Source organism: Camarhynchus parvulus, chromosome 10, assembly GCF_901933205.1.
Source record: "Camarhynchus parvulus chromosome 10, STF_HiC, whole genome shotgun sequence".
Lineage (NCBI taxonomy): Eukaryota > Metazoa > Chordata > Aves > Passeriformes > Thraupidae > Camarhynchus > Camarhynchus parvulus.
This window is the reverse complement of record NC_044580.1, coordinates 5,080,264-5,099,651: the sequence shown is the minus strand read 5'-3', so window position 1 is coordinate 5,099,651 and position 19,388 is coordinate 5,080,264. Positions and strand designations below refer to the sequence as shown.

Below are 19,388 nucleotides of genomic sequence, written 5' to 3'. Positions count from 1 at the left end.
CACGCGGCCGCGCGCTCACCAGGCAGCGGCGGGGGGAGGCGGCGGCGCTCGGCCCGGGAGCCCCGCGGGAGGGACCGGCGGGGCGCGGAGAGCGGAGCGCGGAGATCCCGCCGGGAGCCGCGTCCTCCCGGCCCGGATTGTCACAGGGAAAACATGACGCGGGCGGGGAGCCGCCGATCTCGCGGGGCTACCGCGCGGCTCTCGCGAGAGCGCCGGCCGCTCCCCGCCTCCGCCTCCCGTGCGCGGGCACGCGCGGCTCGCGCGGAGGCCGGAGCGGCTGGGCCCGGCTGAAGGGGAGCGCTGCGGGCCCTGGGAATGCAGACAGTGCCCACACGGCGGGGTTTGCTGGTCTGCTGCGAGCGTGAGGAAGAGCAGACTAATGCTTTTGCATAAAAACGACCAAAGAAACGGGTCAGGGAAACGAAGCACCTAATTTAGGCCGGGATCCTGATGGAATTGAGGTATTGGACATTCAGTGAAGAGAAATGGATGCCGTACGCAGGGACAAAAAGTGCAGAAAAGGCAGAACGAATCACATTAGAGGACAAGCAGGAGTATATTAAAGTGTTTGCTTAAACAAAATGAACAACATAACAGCAAATAGTCAAACTGTCACTGAGGAATGAAATTCCAAGTCTGAAGAAGGATAAAGGATGCAGTGACCATTGTCACAGGCTTGGATGGTGGCAGCAATGACAGCACACCAAGGGGAGTGAGGCCACAGCGGCAACAAACAACATAGTGAGAATCTCAGTGATACCCACATGAGCTGGTAAAGTCCATGCAATATTAGGGATGTCATGACTGAATCAGTAGACATTCACAGACTGAGTAAATGGGAAAACTGACAAGAAGCAAGAGGAAAACTCTACAAGAAGGGACTGCATGCGTTTGAGTACATCGGCCGAAGTCAGGAGTACAATGGAAGCTTACAAAGATTAGTGATGTCAAATAGGTGAACAGGGAATAATTGTTTATGCTCTTCGAGTGGAAGAGCTAGAAGGTAACAGGAGGAACTAGTAGATGAAAAATTCAGAACAAGGAAAAGAATTACTATTTCTTCATTCACATATAATTAAGCTGTAGAACACCTTGATGCAGGACAAAATGTAGTAGAAGTTTACCTGGACTCAAAAAGAGACTGGAAAAATACAGGAAAGAAAAAATCCATCAGTTTACCAAAGACATCTCTGGCTGAAAAATGCCCCGGCCCACAGAAAGCCCTACCATATTTGGGGACACTTTGCTCTGTGCTTGCTCCTGCCTTTCCTTCCCAAGGCACGGGCTGATGGCTGGCTCAGACACAGTGCCAGTGGATCAGTGATCCCATCCTTATGTTCTTGTCCTATAGCCTGTGTTTCCTGGATCTCTCCTCATTAGCCTCAATGCTTTATTCTGAGTTATGAAGTGTTAGAGGAGGTCCCTAATGGAAGAGCTCAGCTCCCTGGAGGGACTGTTGCATTTCATGACACAAGTTCCAACCAAAATTGGACTAAATGTCACTGACCACTTTGGAGACACATCCCAGGTATTGGTGGCTTTTCATTCTGTCCCCTAAAAGGCAACTCAGGGATGCACAGCATTTTGCATCAGAATAAAACTCGAACGCCTTGCTTTGAAAAGTCTGACCCAACCAAGCTAAAAATCACAGACTAAGAAAAAAGTCTCTGTTGGCAATTTACCCATGTAATATCAACCCAGAGAATAATGGTCAAGACAACCCATTTTTGTTCAATAAGTTGTAAGATTTTTTTTTTTGTTTTGTACCTCTAACTACACCAGGTAATCTTTTGTCTAAAATCATAGTCAAACTCTGCTGTGAATGAGCACCTTCTTTGTTGATGAGACCACCTATGCTAACAAATACTATCAAAATAGGGGCAAACTATAAAAACATTTTACAGCATTCCTTAAGTATTTTAAATATGTCAGCTAAAGGATGCTGTATAAGAAATAAACTTTAAAAAATCAACAGATGCATGAAAACACATTCAGTGCAAACATGTCCAGTGGATCTGCCATTCCACAGAAGAGAAAGAATAATAACCAGACACACTCAGCAGTATGTGCTCTTCTCCATGTTCACATGCCCCACGCCCACACACATTAATCACAACATGAAGACAAAATCTCATCATTAACTGCAGCTTTTATGGCTTGAAGGCTCCACCTGCAGCCAAGCATTGTATAATTCTCAAGGAATTTCTTAGGTTTACAAATGCCTAATGCTTTTAAGTTACATACATTTAAATATTAAGTTCACAAAACCGCAAGGTTTTCTGTTTTGTCTTTACCCAGCCCATCAATCCCTCTGCAGCACTGAGAGTCAAGGGCTCTCCCCTTGCCATTTGCCTGGATGCAGGTGCAGGGGCTGTTTCCAGAGGCTCCCTGATCTCAGAATTTAAGTTACACTGGAGACCATTGCTATTGCAATGCTATGAACAGCTATTGCTATGAATAGCATCTTTGTGAATTCTCACATGAAGCTTGTTTATTAGATAGCAATTGTTAATATTTAATATTAACTAAAATCTTTGGTAAGTCAAGTGACTTCCACAGTTTCTCCTTCAGAGCTAGACCCCCAGTGCCTGAGCTACTGTCTGCATCTACAGCCAGCTGGACTCAGGAGCTTCCAAACTGGAATAAAACCTAGCATGGCAAGTGATGCAGGATGAGGAGGTCTAGTGCATCACTCTGTACTAAGCAGGGAAGTATTGTCAGAATTACTGAGAACCCAAACAAAGCAAACAGCACTCTAGCCTACAGTAGCTCCAGTAGGTCTGAAAATAAGGACATAAATAAGGGGAACAAGTCTACATTTGCTCTTATGCTACCAATGGCTGCCACCACCATTCAGCCACCTCATCTGAGAGTCAATTGTCATTAAATGAAAACATAGCACTTGCATCCTTTGGAAATTGCAGAGGCTTCTGAAACTCATTTGGGTACCCTGAGGACATACCAGAGGAAAGATGAGCTCTCCAGCCACCTGCAGCTATATATTAACAGTGTGAATGTAACAAAAAAAAAGTTGAGAAGAGTTTTATGGGACACCCCTAGACATGGGCCAGGAACACCTGAATCACAGCTTTTCAGTAGGCAACATCATTCATCCTCTCCCCCTCCTTCACAGCAAGCATAAGCAGAAGTATTCAAAACTGCAAATTTCAAGAGTTCAGCCCCTAATGTCCCTGACTGCAGGACATTCATCCTCCATTTCTATTTCCAAAATAGGTTACCTTCAAAGCATAGAGGGAGGCCAAGAGAAAGCCCATATGATTGGTCATGGAGGCTTCAAGAGAAAGGAGGCTGTGGATAGTACCTCTGTTATCTCTGTGCTCTCACCTCTTCTTTAAAACAGAAATAATCCTTCATGATGCAGACCTCTTAAGTCCCACCCACAGTTTTCCTCCTTCCAAGCTTCAGTTGGCACTAAGGCAGATTTCTTCCAGCATTTAGCTCTACAAGACCTGTTTTACATCAATGATTCCCTATTACTTTGCATGAGTTACTGCATTAGTTATTAGTTTAAAATGTACTGTTACCTAATCCCATCAAACGTACTTTTAATATTAAGCAATTAAAAGATAGGTATAGTGACAGAACAACACACAATTTAACATCAAACATTTTTATGACTGTTAATAATTATCCTTTACTTTTTTAGTAACCACATTTAACTTTTTATCCTCTTCTGATCCAAACATTTCACCAGGGCTATGAGCAATTCCACTCTCAATATTTTTGTAAGATCTTTTTTTATAATGCAGTGCCCAGGACAAGACCCAACGTCCAGCATGAGGCTATGCTATTTATCTAGGGCTTATTCTTAACTATGTCTCCACAATGCAGGATAATTTTGGATCATTACAGAAACTGGGAATTTATATATTAAATACCTCAATTAACTGTGTTTTGATTTTACTGACTTCTCTTTTTCCAGCAGACTTTGCTAACATTGGCATGCCTTGCTGTTGTCATGGCAATGAAAGGAGTCTGTATGGTTTGGGATGTGACTCAGAAAAAATTTTATACAGAAAAGGGCTGACAATTCCAACAAAGGACATTGAATGTTTCTGTGCAACCAGTTAATAAATGGTCAATGGAAAAAAAAAAAGAAAGATCCCAAATCTGAACAAATGATACTGAACAAAACTTGATTGGATAGAAGACACCAAATTATTACTTGTGACCCTCTGTTGCATTTAGGTCTCTATGTATAGCTTTGTCATCCCCAAGAGTAATTAAAAACCACAATGATCTGCCTGGGCAGTTACTTAACCATAACAGAACCCAGATTCACCCAAAGAAGTTACGTTCTTAGTGTTCAGAAATATGAGGAGTCTTGTATTGTGGAGTTATCCCAATAAAAAAGCCTTGAAGCCATCATCTCTGTGAGGGCTCATTCAAAGGCAAGGCTCTTCTCATGGCTCACAATTTACATGAGGCAAAAGGGAGGCGAGTTTGCCAATTAAAAGATGAGGAAAGGAGCTTGTGGCAGCCACTGAGGAGGTGTGGACAGAGCAGTTGCAAGCACTAAAAAACATGACTAAAGCCAACCTACACCAATCCATGAAATGCATGAAAAAATTCTTTTTAGCTAGACATTCACCTATGTCTTCTGTATGTTACTCGTGACAACACTGGCTCTCTTCCCATGGATCCCAGGTATGTGAGGGGGGCTGTTATTAGATCATTTGCCTGGGCAGAGATGCCAAATATGAAGGCACTGAAATAAATGCATCTGTGTCAGCCCTTCATTTCATCTCTGACTCATGTTCTGGAGTGACAGTTCCTCTGCCTGGCACTTCCTGTTCATATCAAGCTGAGCCATTCTAAGTGCTATTTATTCAAAAGCCATCTAAAGCCACATCCACATAGCCAGCTGGCTCTTACCCCAGCACAAATCATCAGTGCCACATAATCAGCTGTTTCTGAGCTCAGGTAGTCATGTCACTTCTTTTCTTCTACTGTTGGATTCAACTGTGAAATGCAGGGTAGAACCAGTCTGAAGTAACCTCAAATTTAAGATCTACTTCAATCCATGGCCCTCTCTCTCATTCTTTAGCTAGCTGATAACTTTTTCAAACTGTTTCACTCAGCCTAGCTTTGTATCAGGGTTCCACACCTCAGAAATGCCCTTGGCCAAGCCACGACAGGAAACATTCCAGTGAACCACTGGGGAAAAGGCATGGGAATTAAGGAGGGTTTGCACTAGAAGACAATGAATGATAATATACTGGGGAAATTAAAAGGATTATGTGTGAGCAACTAAGTAACAACTGAATTCATACATAAGACTAAGTCCAAACTAATCTATGCATGGGTATGAAACATTTTGAGCATATGTGGCAAGCAGGTTACTAGGACTTCAAGAGGATTAGTAATTCTCATCACCTCAATATGGCAGCATTCAGTGCACAGCTACAGTGCAGCTTAAATATTGTGTCACAATAATACCTATATGCATAAAAATAATGGAGAGTACTAATCAACAAAAGAGAATGGCCAATGGTTAAAGTACCATTCATAGGATTGCCATTCCTAGCTGCATTCTTATGGGTTGCTCACAATTCCTTTGGAGGGTCCAATGAGTGAATTTTGGTGCTCTGCTTTAAAAACCCCTGCTGCACAGCCCAGTAATGTGTCTCCACTTCCCATGCTTTTAGCAATAGAGTCAGGAAAAGAAAAGTGCCTGTCACAATCACTTTCCCCTCCCACACCCTGTAGTCTTTCCTACTCAGTGAGCAAGACCTTTGAATGGAAGCAAGGAAAAAAGGCAGCACAGGGCTCTAGCAACCCCTTTGTGCTTCCTACTGGAGACTCCCCGTCCCTTTGCATTTCGAGTGGAGAGGTTACCCAGCTTCCATGGCCCTGGAGCAACAGGAGCAAACAGAGCAGTTGCTCTTGGCAGGACACAGGGGGATGGACCCAAGCTCTGCCAAATACAGCATGCAAGAGCTGTGTGCATCCCCAGCAAGCTCAGAGCCCTCCCAAAAGGGAGCACCACAGGGTTGCACCAGTTAATATTCACAGAGAGTTGCATAATATCAAACTGGGCTCAGCAGCAAAGGAGCACTTGAGCTGTTTCGAGCAAGCACTGTTCTGGTTTCTTCAGTGGAATCCAAGACAGGTGAAAAGTTTAGGAAATAAAGACTAAAGTTTATGCAATTCACAAGCACAACATTGATCCAGTCCCCATTTCCATAAGCAGAAAAAAAGCCTTTATTTAGAGGGCTTCAGTAAAGCAAAAAGCTTCAGTTCTTTTCACTGAGGCCATCTGACCCTGACTAAGTCCCCTTCCTTGTCATTTCTCTCTGAAGTAAGTTATACATCTAAGTACTGGCACAGATCTGCTTTCGAATTACTCTGATCTTTTTGCACAAATGCAAAATATTATTATCCTTTATCACATTTTTCCATGCAAGATCCTATACATCATTTCTTTCATTAATATTTTAATTTTGAAAGTCAGACTGTATAATAATCTCATAAAAGGCAAATATTAAACCTAGGAAAAGCATTTTTTTTATAATTGGGAGTTAGGTTTTCTTTGCAGAATACAAATGCATAAAAAAGATAAGAGCTGTTCTCAAAATTAGTAACATTCCAAGACCATGATTACACACAGTACTCAGGTGATTGTGCCACATGAAATCTGAAGGCCTGAAAGATATTGAAAAACCTTTCATCTGTACAGCATATTCAAATGCATTGTTTACCATTTTTAGAAAGAATTTCTTTTTCCACATTTTCTAGATCATTCCTCAGAATAAACCAGATAAAATTAAAACAACAGATTTTCAAAAAAAATCTTTTTAGGGAAAAAACCCCAAACTTACAACTATTTTCGCCCCAGAATTCCTCTTTCTGATCTTGAGCTACAAAAGCAATTGATTTTTCTCTGCGTTTATCTTTCTTTTCAATTCTGACACCTATGTGTCTTCCTTGCTCATGCTCCATTCCACCATTTCACTACTTTTCTCTCCCTTTTCCTTACAGTTACTTGTCTAGTCCTCTAACTGCTGGGGTTTTTTACTGACTTGTCTTTGGCTTCTGTCAGTTCATTAACATTTTTCTAGTCTTTAACTCAAAGTCAATATTCCAGCTGTTGTCTGAAAGCTGTACAATGAGGAATTATCCTTGTGCTTTCATGAATCAATGACTACTCTGTAAGGCTAAAAGCAGTTTTTCTCTTCCCATTGTTTTCACATTTCCTCTCATTCCATTTGTTCTTGCATTCAATTTTTTTTTCCAGCAAACACCACAAGACAAACAATACTCTCTCACACCTTTCACTTTGAGATCTCACAATACTTTTCAAAAAGAATCCTCTTTCCCTTAGATGAAGGGGGAAAAAATGTACAAATAGGATAGTTACCTCATCCCAATGTATCTAGCACAGGCTGTGTTTCAGTTCAGCATGTTACCTAATATTCTCCTTTTACAAGAAAACACCTGCTCATAGTGGTCTGTGTAGAAGGGACTGGTAAAGTTCCAAAGTACTTCTTCCTGTCCCACACAGCCCCTGGGGCTGCTTTCACCACAGCACCTGGCTGCTGCTGGGCAGCACTCACCAGGGAGATTCAGAAGCATAAAGGTCACTTTCCAAATGAATACTGGAAAAAAAAAAATCTTTCACTTGGAGTGCTACCATCATCTTCATTTCAGAGAGGTCAAAACTAAACCTAGACAGATGGAGCAACTTTTCCAATTCCAGGGTTTAACCCAAAAGCCCAGAGCTCCTTCCACGTGTATTCTGGATTTGTATGTCTCATGAAGTCCTGGACTTGACAGACAGAATCACAGAGCATCCAACAGACATTTCCTCTTTGACAGAGCTAATTCAGCCCTAAATCACCCAGAAAAGAGATGAGTTAAAACATTTATATCATGAAACACTAATAAACACTTCAGCCAATTCCACAATGAGAATTATAAAAACAGGTAAGAGCCAATTAAAAAAAAAGGAGGAAGAAAAGATCATGGCAAATACACAACAGACAATTCATTTAAAACCCCATCCTACACCTACTTTTGAATTTTCTCCAAATGGACTATATCAAGCTCTACATAGTGTTAAATCAATTTAATTACAGAATCACATGGAAAATAACATTTAAAACCTTTCACTCCTCTTCCCAAGAGTGAAACCAAACTACTACCCAACACACCTTAGCAGTTTTCTCTTTTTGTTTAAAAAAAGCCTGGAATTCCCCTAACAGAAAAAGAAAAACACAAAATAACCCCAAGTTTTGCTTTGAAATGGAAAGCAGTTCCATTATATAGAAATTAATGAAGTAGAATATATAGAAATGAATTATATAGATGAATAGAAAGCTCTGCCCTTTGCACAAAAAGGGCTGCAAAGAGCATCCTGTTTAACCAAGCTGGTGCCCTAAAGAACAGCCCATCAATACACCCTCTGAGTAATCTGCATATTTAGGATGGGATGGAAGTTATCGCTATCTGAACTTTATGGATCATTTTTTGAATTAGCTTAGAAATTCTTTATGTCAGTTTTCTGCTTCCAGCTGAAGCACTCCCCAAGTTCCTACTCTCTGCTATCACATATAGAGTTTGCCATATCAACATACAATTAGATGCCTGCTGTGCCAGCCTTTGAGCAAGGAGAGGCTTTGGGATCCTTTTTGGCCCTGCTCTCACATCTGTATTTCAGTGAGGTTATCCAGTGCTGAATGTTGGTGCTAAGAACGAAGTCCAAGCTATGGAATTAAACCTTCTGATAAGAAGGGTGCCAGAATGGCTAATTTCAGCATGGTGACATAGGAACGAAAAGAGGCATCTCTTTTCTGTTGCTGTGGGGTGTCACAGAATCAAAACTCCTATTGTATTGGAAGGACATGGATTGGCCCACACCCACTGTCATCTCCTGCACCTCCCCTAATGTCTGCTGCCCACACTGTCCAATACAGTGACCTTTTCCCACCTCTCGCAGCTTCTCCTTAGTGTCATTTCCCTGTTGCCCCCATTCACTACCCTTTCTCCCCTTTTTAAGAACATTTTCCATTTTGTCTCTCACTCTCTCATCAACACGTGAGCCAGCCCCCTGCACTGCAAGGCCAGCCAGCCTGCAAACACACCTTACTCTAGTTGGCCTGTGCTCAGTACACACAACATGACCAGAGCAGCAGCACTGCCTCACACTGCCAGGGGGATGTGTGTCCTTTAGCCTGGCACAGAGCAGCTCCAGGGGAACACTGTGACCTGGTGCTTGGAAAGGCAGTGCGTCCCACGTCAGTGCTCATTCACTTCCTCGGGCAGAGTATAACAGAGAAGCTGGGGAAGGCACAGGAGTGAGACAGTTTGGTATTTTACTTTGTCTGCAATATTTTCAGTGCTGGGATTCTAAGTGGTCCACCATCATTCACAAGCTTTCTCTCAGATGTACAGCCATACACAACAGAGAATAAACTATTTTAATACCTGGAAATGCCACTCCAAGAAATGTCCTTAGCTCTTCTTCCATGTAATAGGCGTCTTAAAAACACACACCAAAGGAATTAAAACCAAAACCAATGTCATCCTTTCAATGCAGCAGTTGAATAAAACAATACAAATTAATATTATTGTTCATGTGCTGCTGGAAGAACGATTTTTAAAGTTCACAACTGAAGACAAAACAAAAAAAAGGCAGTCATTTACTCTGGCCACAGTTTAGAAGCAATGCAACAGTCATGACCCAGATAAACCAAAAGCAGCAAGGCAGTTGAAGTAACATAGACAACACTTTCTATTACATTGCACATTTCATGTAAGGGTGTCTTTCTTGAATTAAAAGCTGAAATGCTACTGTGAAAACAAGGAATCAACACCACAGGAAGGTAATGCAGAAGTACCATTCACAGCAGCAGCAGTCTGCAGGAAAGTAATTTGGGACATATGGATTGAGAATGCTGAGAGGAAACCCCTGCTCAGGATTTGAAAGAGAAGGTAGCCTGAAGAAACATTGCTGGGTCTTGCCTCCAGATTTCAAAGGACAAAGTATTAAGTGGAAAACTTTTATAAATACACTGGTACAATTAGTGAAAGAGAGAGTGATTGCTTACACCAGGCCTTTCCAAAAGCAGAAGTGTAATCCTGGTGGCCTGGCCAAACAGGAAGCTCCCTCACACAACACACATCACAACCCAGACTACTCTGCTTGCTGGTTATCCATTACTGGCAACTCTTGGGCAGAAACCCTGTGAGGACCTGCAGTGATGCTCTCCAGCACCCCTCTGCCAGGACTCCTGCACACACCCAGTCCTTAGGGTTTCTTATGATCCCATGCCCTACCAGGGAATTATGGGGATGAAACTGTACCAGAGCTGGGCACTGGAGAAGAGATTAGGCTGTCAAGCACATGGAGCAGGAAGACAATTAGGCAAAACAATAGTGAAATAACAGGGAGGGCAGGTATCTGCCTGTCCATCTTTCCACACAGTGATGTGAATTTTCAAACCACAGTTCATTCCAGTCCAGGCTGCTCTAACATGCCCCAGGATCCACAGCCATGCCTAAACTGAGGCAGGACAGATAGAAAGTCTACAGCAATGAAAAGAGCACAGACATGGGCTCTTCCTTTGAAGCAGGACACTGAGAAGGATTTTCAGGTTTTGCAAAGACAGGAATGCTTAGATCTAAATAGAGAGAGAGTGCAGCATAGGTCAAAGCTCCTTCAGAAGAGCATTTGGTAGACATGTGTAACCCTGTCCTTCCGAGAGCTCAGGGTCAGACTTTTAATTCAATTCTAGATGTTCTCCTCTATCTGAAAATAATGTATTTTACAGCATGAGAAATCAGGCTGTGCTGCACAATAGTTTGACATAGGAATGTGACCTGGGAGAAGGACTGCAGGCCAATATAGGACAGGAAACAAAGGACAGCCATTGGATCCCAGCAGAGCAGCAGGGCACAGCTCAGGCATGCCGAAAGCAATTAGTGCCATGGGAAACGGGCCAGCCTGCCAGGCCAGCAGCCATCCCTGCCCAGCAGCTACAGGGCATCTGCAGCTTGACACAGGGCCAGCCATGGGGCACCTCCAAACACGCAATGTCACTCCGTATTTCGGGATGCTGGAACAGAGAACAAAACAATACCACCTAGCAAATGCCCAGCAACTTCTCACACTAGCAAGTCATCATTTCTATATCTTAACTATGAAGTGATCAGATGCTTAACTCCCCTTAAGTTACAGTTCAGTAAGAAGTTAAGAAGGCTTTAAGTCTATATTTAAAAATAAGCTTGAATCTAGTCTTTTCATAAACATGCTCGATTTTTGTGAGCAAGAACCCACGTGACAAAACAAGTCAAGTTAATCAGTGCCTTGCTAAGCCTTAGAGGATATTTCACACCATTCTGAAAGCTGCCCACGACATACAGTGCTCAGACATACAGTGCTCAGACACCACGTACAAACACGGTAAGGGATTTTAAATAGAATACTGTAACAAATTTGCCAGTTTCTTGTATGTGTTAATTAGCTAAGCCATTTGAAGACCACATACACTGTTATTACAATGTATGTCAGTTGTGCTGATCTTTAGCATTTGGATCAGAAGAGATCTTGGCTAACATTTTAGAGCTCTACACAAAACTTTCTCTGAAGTCACTGCCCTCAAAACCACTGCCCTATTTACATTTTTACATTTTCAAAAGTAAACAGTGTGTCACTTCCAAAGTACTTAAGACTTAATATGTGCTTGGGTGAAAACCACCAGTCTGGCATGAACTGTACTGCCTGAGAACAGCTTCTCTAACACGCTATTTCAACAGAGCATAAGAAAGCTGCAGTACTCAATAGAAAGAAAAATTACGAAGGAGAGAAAATTTTTACTTCATGCAATTAGAATGATGCTAGGACATTAACATGACCTTTCTTTGGGCTGGCAATAGCTGTACATAGCTATTAAGTACAAGAAAAGTTTACTGTAGATAAACATTATGAAAGCTTGATTAAAAGCAGCTGCATAAAAATTGATTTGAAAAGTACATAAGATTTTATAACTTTCCATTTTTTTAAATTTGGTAGTTTCAGATTTTTTTCTTTTTTTATTATTTTTTAACAAAACATCTGTGTAATCTTTTGTTCCCTGTTTCTCTAGGGAGCTGTTAAGCAAAGCTGCTACAAGCACAAAAAACCATAAGAGGCTGGTAGGGTAAGGGAAGACCTGTGTGAAGGAGCATTTAAACATTCTTAGCTTTCCTTTGCTACCAAATAAAATGTCTTAACTCGATAACAAATGAACACTAGTGTTGATTTAATACAGAAACTAGCTTTTCAACTGATTCTTGAACTCCCATGACAATGTTGGAAGTTCATTTTGCTCAATTTCCCTAGTTTCCATTTCTTCTGAGATGAAGAAACATATTCTGAGAGATAGTTGTAGATTTTTTTTGCCTTAAACTAAGCAAGTCACACATTTTGGTTCCCAAGCAGATTTTTCTTGATTACTGTACATCACCTTGCAGGTTTAAGTTTAATTAGTTTCAAAGCTGACTGAGATAGACACTGGTCCTAACCAAAGCCAAAAGAAATAACATTTCAGCTACCTCTTAATAATACTTACTAGACAATGGTTTAATTGAACTCCCTAACAATTTTTTTAATTTATTTTGTCAATTGCTTTATCAGCCTTAAATTCAGGTGCAGAGATTCAATACCCAAAACACCTTTCAGAAGCCACTCTCAGGTCCTGGCACAAGTGTAATGCATAGCCCCACAAGCATTGCCATGTGAGCTGCATTTACTTGAATCAGAACCATCTGTGCTGCTCACAAGCAGTGGAGAAAAATGGAATCAGACTGATTTAGTAATTTAAGGGCATGCATTCTATCAGCTTGCCAAGAAAGCCCCACTGAGCTCATTTGATGCTCAAGTAGGAGACATGAACAAAGATACTAGAATATCTCTTTTGAAAGGTGCCTTTTGGTCCCACAAAACACAACTTTTTCTGGAGGAAAATTTCTTTCCTGCAGTCTTAGAAGAGGGACTTTCACTGATTCTTCCACTAGGGAGTGGAAAAGAATCTAATTCTTTTCACAAATGAAAAGTTCTCTGGGTGCAGAGTCAGGAACATAGGCCAAACCATGTGGGGACTGCTTGAAGTGTCTCCTTTAGGCCTTTAGCCACTCTTCTGGAGTCCAAAGGATTCCCTCCATCAGCCCTGTTACCTGGTGGGAATCCCACATTCCTGTCAGTGCCATTTGGAGTGATAAGAGTTTTATCACTCAGGGTGTTGCTTCCAGGCTACATTTTGTGGAAGTGATGACAGAGGGAGAAGGAAATGCTACATCCACCACTGCCTCAGAAGAGTATTTATCTACCACTTGCAGATAAATAACATCTTGCAGATAAGAAGTACCTTGTCAGCAGCCTCCCCTTAACTGTACTGTATACTGGGTATCTGGTAAGGGGGCAAAGAAGGTGTCTCCCTAATAATGACCACTCAAACAAAAAGTGTCAGGCCAATTCAGCCATGTGCACTGGACCCCTTACTGGAAATGCACAGAGCAGCTCCTGGACAGTAGCAGCAACCCCCAGAATTCAGCCCCCTGATTTTTCAGCACGTTTTCTAAGCTCTAATGCTCACAAAAACACTAACAGGGACAGGTGAGTCCTCTTCCTTGCTAAAATTCACCTCCTTGACTGCTGATCTGTGTCTCCCATAATAACCCTGTCCTGCCAGAATCTTTCAAAGTTCCTGCAGATCATGCAGTTTATTAAAGATCAGCATCCTCTTTCATATGAGCATTAACAACAGTAACAAAGGGAGAGACAAACACTTCAGATCACAGCAGCTAGTAAGTATTTTAATTAATTTCAATTACAGAAATTTCTTGAAGCTAAGGCACGCAAACTGCTAGTGCAGGTTTTGTCATGAAGGCCCCAAAAGGCACTGAAAGTCATGTCCCAGACTTGCAGGCAGCATTGCCATTTTTCTCACATTCAGGTATTGCTGTGCTTTTATTTGGTTTAAGCTGACAGAAGAAATTTTTATTGCCCTCTTCTGTTAATAAGAGTTTTCTAGCAGCAGATACTTTCAGTGGTGTGAGATCCTGCTTGGTCTACCTTTAAAACTAGACATAAGTTACTTGCACAGATAGTTCTAAAGACACATGGAGCTGGTATGACATCCGGTGGTGAAAAAGCCTCTATTTCCCCACAGGGCTTTTGGCCTCATGTAACTGTTACTTATCATGTAACTGAACTTAGCAAAAATGAAACCCCATCTGAAAATTCCATCAAGTTTTACTTTACCCAGTGGAGCCAAAGCCATTAAACAGAATAAGTGTTCATCATCATCAATGGAGAAAAAAAAAATTCTCAGTTCCATTTCTAACAGTCCTAGCCTGTTGATTTTCAAAACAAACAGAATGAACAGCTGGAATTCTTCCAGTGACTTTTAAAAGAAATAAACAGTCAGTGCTCCTTGAAATGAAAAATCTGAGTGGAAGTACAGTTTGGGGTGAGGAGAACAAGGCAAGAAATCTGCACCAAAAACAGTAAGAAAGGAACTCACAAACTCTTCCAAACATACTCCCTTGTTTGACAATTTAGAAAGGTGTACTAGCACATTTATCTTCATTCTGCTCTCTAGGGATTTTGTTCAGAGGTCTTTCCCTCACAGGTACTCTTACTGAAGATCACTGCTGTTTCTGAAGTGATTGAAACCCCACCTCCCTCGTCACATCTGCCCCAAACCATACTTTCCTGGATAGAATATATGCATTGAACTCACGTTTTCTGCCTCCTCAGCTCTTATGATGCAAAAATCAAACTTTTCATTTTCATGAAAACTGCATCATTTTTCTCCACAGTATTTTATGAAAAGCGAAAGCTGGCAGACTTTCCTTATGAACATATGGATCTCACTGATAAGGCTATCTCGAGCCCTTCGGCTGTGCTATGGTATGCAGTCTGTGCCACCGCAGGCGCACCCCACCCATGTTTAGCAGGCTCTAAGAACTCTTCCACTAAAAACAGCAACTTTGATAATATGTGCTAATGTTCAAAACCCTTGGTGTGACTCTACAATTATTAATTAGCATATGCAACAAACTGCCTGCCCTCTGAGATGCATTCAGTCCCTACAAAAAAGACACTGAAGGGCAGGGACCCTACTACACCAGGTTAAAATAAACAACTGCAGGTGCTTTGCCCCACCATTAAAGAAAAATTTAAAAGGCTTTTCAAGTGCTTTTCAGCACCTCACCAGAGCCCTCAAATCATTCTACACATAATAGAAAAACATTTCTATAATTACTAATGGGCCCTAGATAACTCACAGAATAAAAAAATGCATACCTGGAACATAACTCCTCTTTCAAGGCTTCTTTCCTTCAGTGCTGTACAGGACCATGGGAGAGTGTCCACCTCTGGAGGCAGCCCTGAACTGTCACCTGGAACCAGGCACCAAGCTCCTCCTGCGCAGATGGCCCAGTCCTTCCACACAGCTACCAGAGGTGCTGCAGCTTCTCTCTCGCTGCCTCTCTGCGAGGGAGGCTGTTCAGAGCACAGGGAGCGAGCATTTGTCACTACCCTGGTGTTGAGGGCTCTCAGCTGAGAAGGGGTGAGACCTCTGGTAGCCACAAGGCACACAAGGACAATTTCTGAATTTTAGCTCAAATGCCTTAAGCACACACCATTGTGTGTGACTAAATGGCCTCAGCTTTCAAAGCAAAACAAGGGGACACTCATTGGCTCTGAGTATTGAGACCCAGGAAATCACTTCTGGAATGGAGCTGCTACAGCTAACTATGAAAAGAAACTACAGGAAGGAAACAAGCGGCTTTTGCTCCACAGAGCAGAGGCTTCTGAAGGACAGACGTGGTTCAACTTCACTGTGTGCAATCGAGACATGACTGTGTGCAGAAAATACAGCTGTCCCTCCTGAAAGCAGCACTACCCAGGTTCCTCTAACAGCAGTCTTAAAAATTCTATATATACCGACCACAGCAAAAACTGAGGTCCTTGCAGCTCCACATACATGACTATTTTTACCTCTCCATCAGTAACACCAGGATACACTCCTCAACAAAATCATAAATTGTCTTACATGCTCTAGAAAGCCCAAAACTAGAGATCTAAATAATTTTATACAGCTTGCTCTCCTAACTGATCAGTCATTTCATAAGCATGGTTCCATTTAAAATGGCATTCCAGTGTCAGTATAGACTCTGCATTAATAACTTTGGGAGATCATATATTCTCCTGTACATTATACTTTTTCCAGCGTTATGCATGTCAAATGGAATACCTCTATGAATTTGGTCCTTAGGATTAAAAAAACCCAAAAACTCCAAATGTAGGTCAGTATTTGCGTAAGAGCACGACCTTGGGCCACAAGTCTGTTAACCAGTTAACCACAGGTCTGTCAACTTGTGACCCCTGGCAGGACAGACCGTGTTTGGTAAGTGATCTGCCCCCCTCCAACTGGCTTTGGACCTACTTCAACTACGCAGCCACCTGCTTTATGTCATTCCAGATGTCCTACTCAGTCCTGTAGAATTTCTTCCTGGCAGAATAACCAAACTTCAGGAAAGGATCTGGAATCTCTAATTTGTTGATTTGCTCATAGGAGCACAAATGCAGGCACAGACACACACTGTGCAGGGGACACTGTATATTTAAGTGCTGGCTTGCAGAGCACTCCTGTGCCAGATCAGAAAAGCCATTCTTCCTGCTTTGATCCAGGTGCAGATGCAGGGAAACAGAGCACTCCAGATGACAGAGCAGCATCACATATTCCCAATTTTTCATGATCATGAGCTTTAAAGTCATTCACATTTCAAAATCAGACTTTGCTTGTTGCAGACTTCTGAGGACTTTATATGCTACAGCTTTTAAAGGCCCAGCATGAACTCAGACAAGATTAAAGGCTCAGCACCAAGACCAAACCTCCATCTTTATGTTGTTTTCTCTTGAATTACATGACTAGGACGAAACCAAATGTAGCATTTCCTGTCCTTTGCTAGCTGAATGAGAGCCTGTAAGCTAAAAATTAGAAAGGCTTTTCCACATTTGAAAACAGTAAATCTCATTAAATTCAAATTTAATACCAATACATTACAGCATATTTTGCATATATAGAGTAAAAAGATTTAAAAGGTAACTGAATTACCTAAGAGCTTCTTTTTTACCAAATAATTGTTATATTAAGACAATTCACATGCACACAAGATACTTCAAACAATTATATTTAACAAAGCATTGTACGTAGCTCACAAGGTTCATCCTTGGGAAAAACATTTTAGGAAATACTGCTGTGGCACCATTTTCCTTAGGTTTTCTATTGAGTGGATACATCCCACCCTAAAAAGGCTGTGACTGAGCACAGTTCCAAGTAGAACAGGAAAATGTCACACCTCTGAGATGGATGGCCACAAGTTGTAGAAAACTGCTATAAAAAGCTAATGCTCAGTGATAGTCTCTGCACCTACCCCTCAAAAATAACAGCAAATACACCAGCAATGACACTGTGAAGAGGCAGAACCCAGACCCATGCTTAGACTTCTTGATCACCCATGTTTCTGATATGGGGTACACTATGTATAGGGCACAGTCACAGATCCCTGTGTACACATCAGCCCCAGACCCACAACCAGATCAGCCATTCCTTCCCATCTTCTCAGACAGCCAAAGTCAAGCCCATTCTCCACTCCATCAGGGTTCCCCAAGACTTCTCCTTAATCCATCCTTCCCTCAGCAAAGTTACTCACCGTGACAAGGGGCATAACTTCTTGTCCATTTGAAACCTTCACGTTCTCAACTCATCAAGAGCTCTGCCTCAGGGCCAAACTTCTGCCCCTGAGCCTCAGCAACACACCTGGTCACTCCAGCGGGGGTACAGGTCTGGCCATCCCACACAAGCCTCCGACCCTCTGTGCCCCAGCTGGATGAAGTTTGCTGTAATATCACTTCATCAGGCCCATGATCACTTACAGGTAATGGGTCTCTGCCAGCCCTGCCAAGAAACAAGGTGCACCTGACCCTCTTTAACTCCTCTCACTGAAATTTGCATGCTGAAAATTATGTATTACCTACCATCTGAGCACTCAAGTTGTTCAAGTTTTAAGTTTTTGTGAAGACAGAGTAGACATTTATGTGAGCAATACAGAATGTCAGCCAGTTACAGTGATCATATAGAAACAAGAGATGGAAAAGAAATGCTGCCGAGTTCTTTGATTCTCAACTGAACATTGTTAAATATATTCCCTGCACATACAAATTCCTTGATTTACATACAAGTATAGATAGGAACAACAGCTCTTATTAAAAGAAAAAAGGAGGAAGTGAAAGTAAATGGAGGAAGACAGCACAGACCAGAGGCGAGGGCAGCAACAGCAGAGCTGCTGGGCTCGGCAGTCGCAGGGCTTACCTCGCTGCCGAGGGTGCGGGACGCCGCTTCGAGCTGTGGAGCCTCGCTCCTGAGGGGGAAGCACGCTCTGTCGGGCCCATCAAGCCCTCTCGGGCCACAAGGCGAGCCGGTGCCACGGCGGCGGCTCCTCCGCAGCCCCAAAGCGGCCCTCCCGCCACCTGCGCCCCGATGAGGCCACTCACCCCCAGCGGGCCGTGGCTGCGGGGCAGGGGCGGCACAAACCCGCCCGGTGCCGCCGGGCCCGGCCCGCTCCCTCCCGCTGCCCTGAGGCGCTGCCGCCTCCTGCCCTCCTGGGCTCCACAGCTGCGGCTGAGGGGCCTCGCCTCAGGCCCCGGCCTCGGGGAAACACAGACACACACCCGGCCAGCTTTCCAACATTTTATTAGCAAATTACAAATATATCTGCTATTTTTGACAGTCTGTACTATTTCCAGGCACAAACAAACAAACAAAAAATCAGTGTTTCTCCTGATAAAAAATATATGTAGATTAAAAAAACATCACCACTACAATAAGAATAAAACTAGCAAAATAGCCATACTTTAATAAAAATACTCGTGGGCTAATATTCGTGGGCTTTTGTGTTTTTTTTTTTACTGTGCTTTTCCTTTTTTTTTTCCCCAGACATCACAACATTTCCAGGTTCCCTAATGCAAAACAGAATAATACATAGAAAGTAGGCTGGAAGCAGCACAATTACACTGTGCCTCCCTGAGCCCGCTGAGCTTCACCTCATGGGACACACAGAGAACACCACAGCTGGGAAAACACTGTAAAGCTTCCTAATGCATCACCAACATTAGTCCTGAGTACAAGAGATTCTACACTCACAGCATGCTCCTACCTGGAACAGTCAGGGAAGAGTTTGTATGGACACGAGTGCTGCGTGCTGTGGTTTCTGTGCAATGAAGTTGTTTGGGAGCCAAGTGCAGTGACTGAGTGCCAGAGACAAAGGCCTGGCCTTAGCTCACCTGGGCACAAAAATGACTGAAGACTGAATAGTGA

The 19,388-nt window shown here is 42.6% G+C and overlaps 1 protein-coding gene across 7 annotated transcripts in view; it reads right to left on the bottom strand.

Moving 5' to 3' along the window:
• The window catches only part of HERC1 (HECT and RLD domain containing E3 ubiquitin protein ligase family member 1), a 100,546-nt gene extending 82,008 nt beyond the window's left edge, over positions 1–18,538 (bottom strand). For 5 of the 7 annotated variants that reach the window (XM_030955336.1, XM_030955343.1, XM_030955339.1 and 2 more), the window contains exon 1: positions 20–174. The gene's annotated coding sequence lies outside the window, so the exon portion shown is untranslated. Of the gene's footprint in view, positions 1–19; positions 175–14,744; positions 14,830–18,383 lie in introns of those variants that run through there. The other 2 variants (XM_030955337.1, XM_030955338.1) reach the window with 2 other exon arrangements.
• Positions 18,539–19,388: the final 850 nt, after the last annotated feature.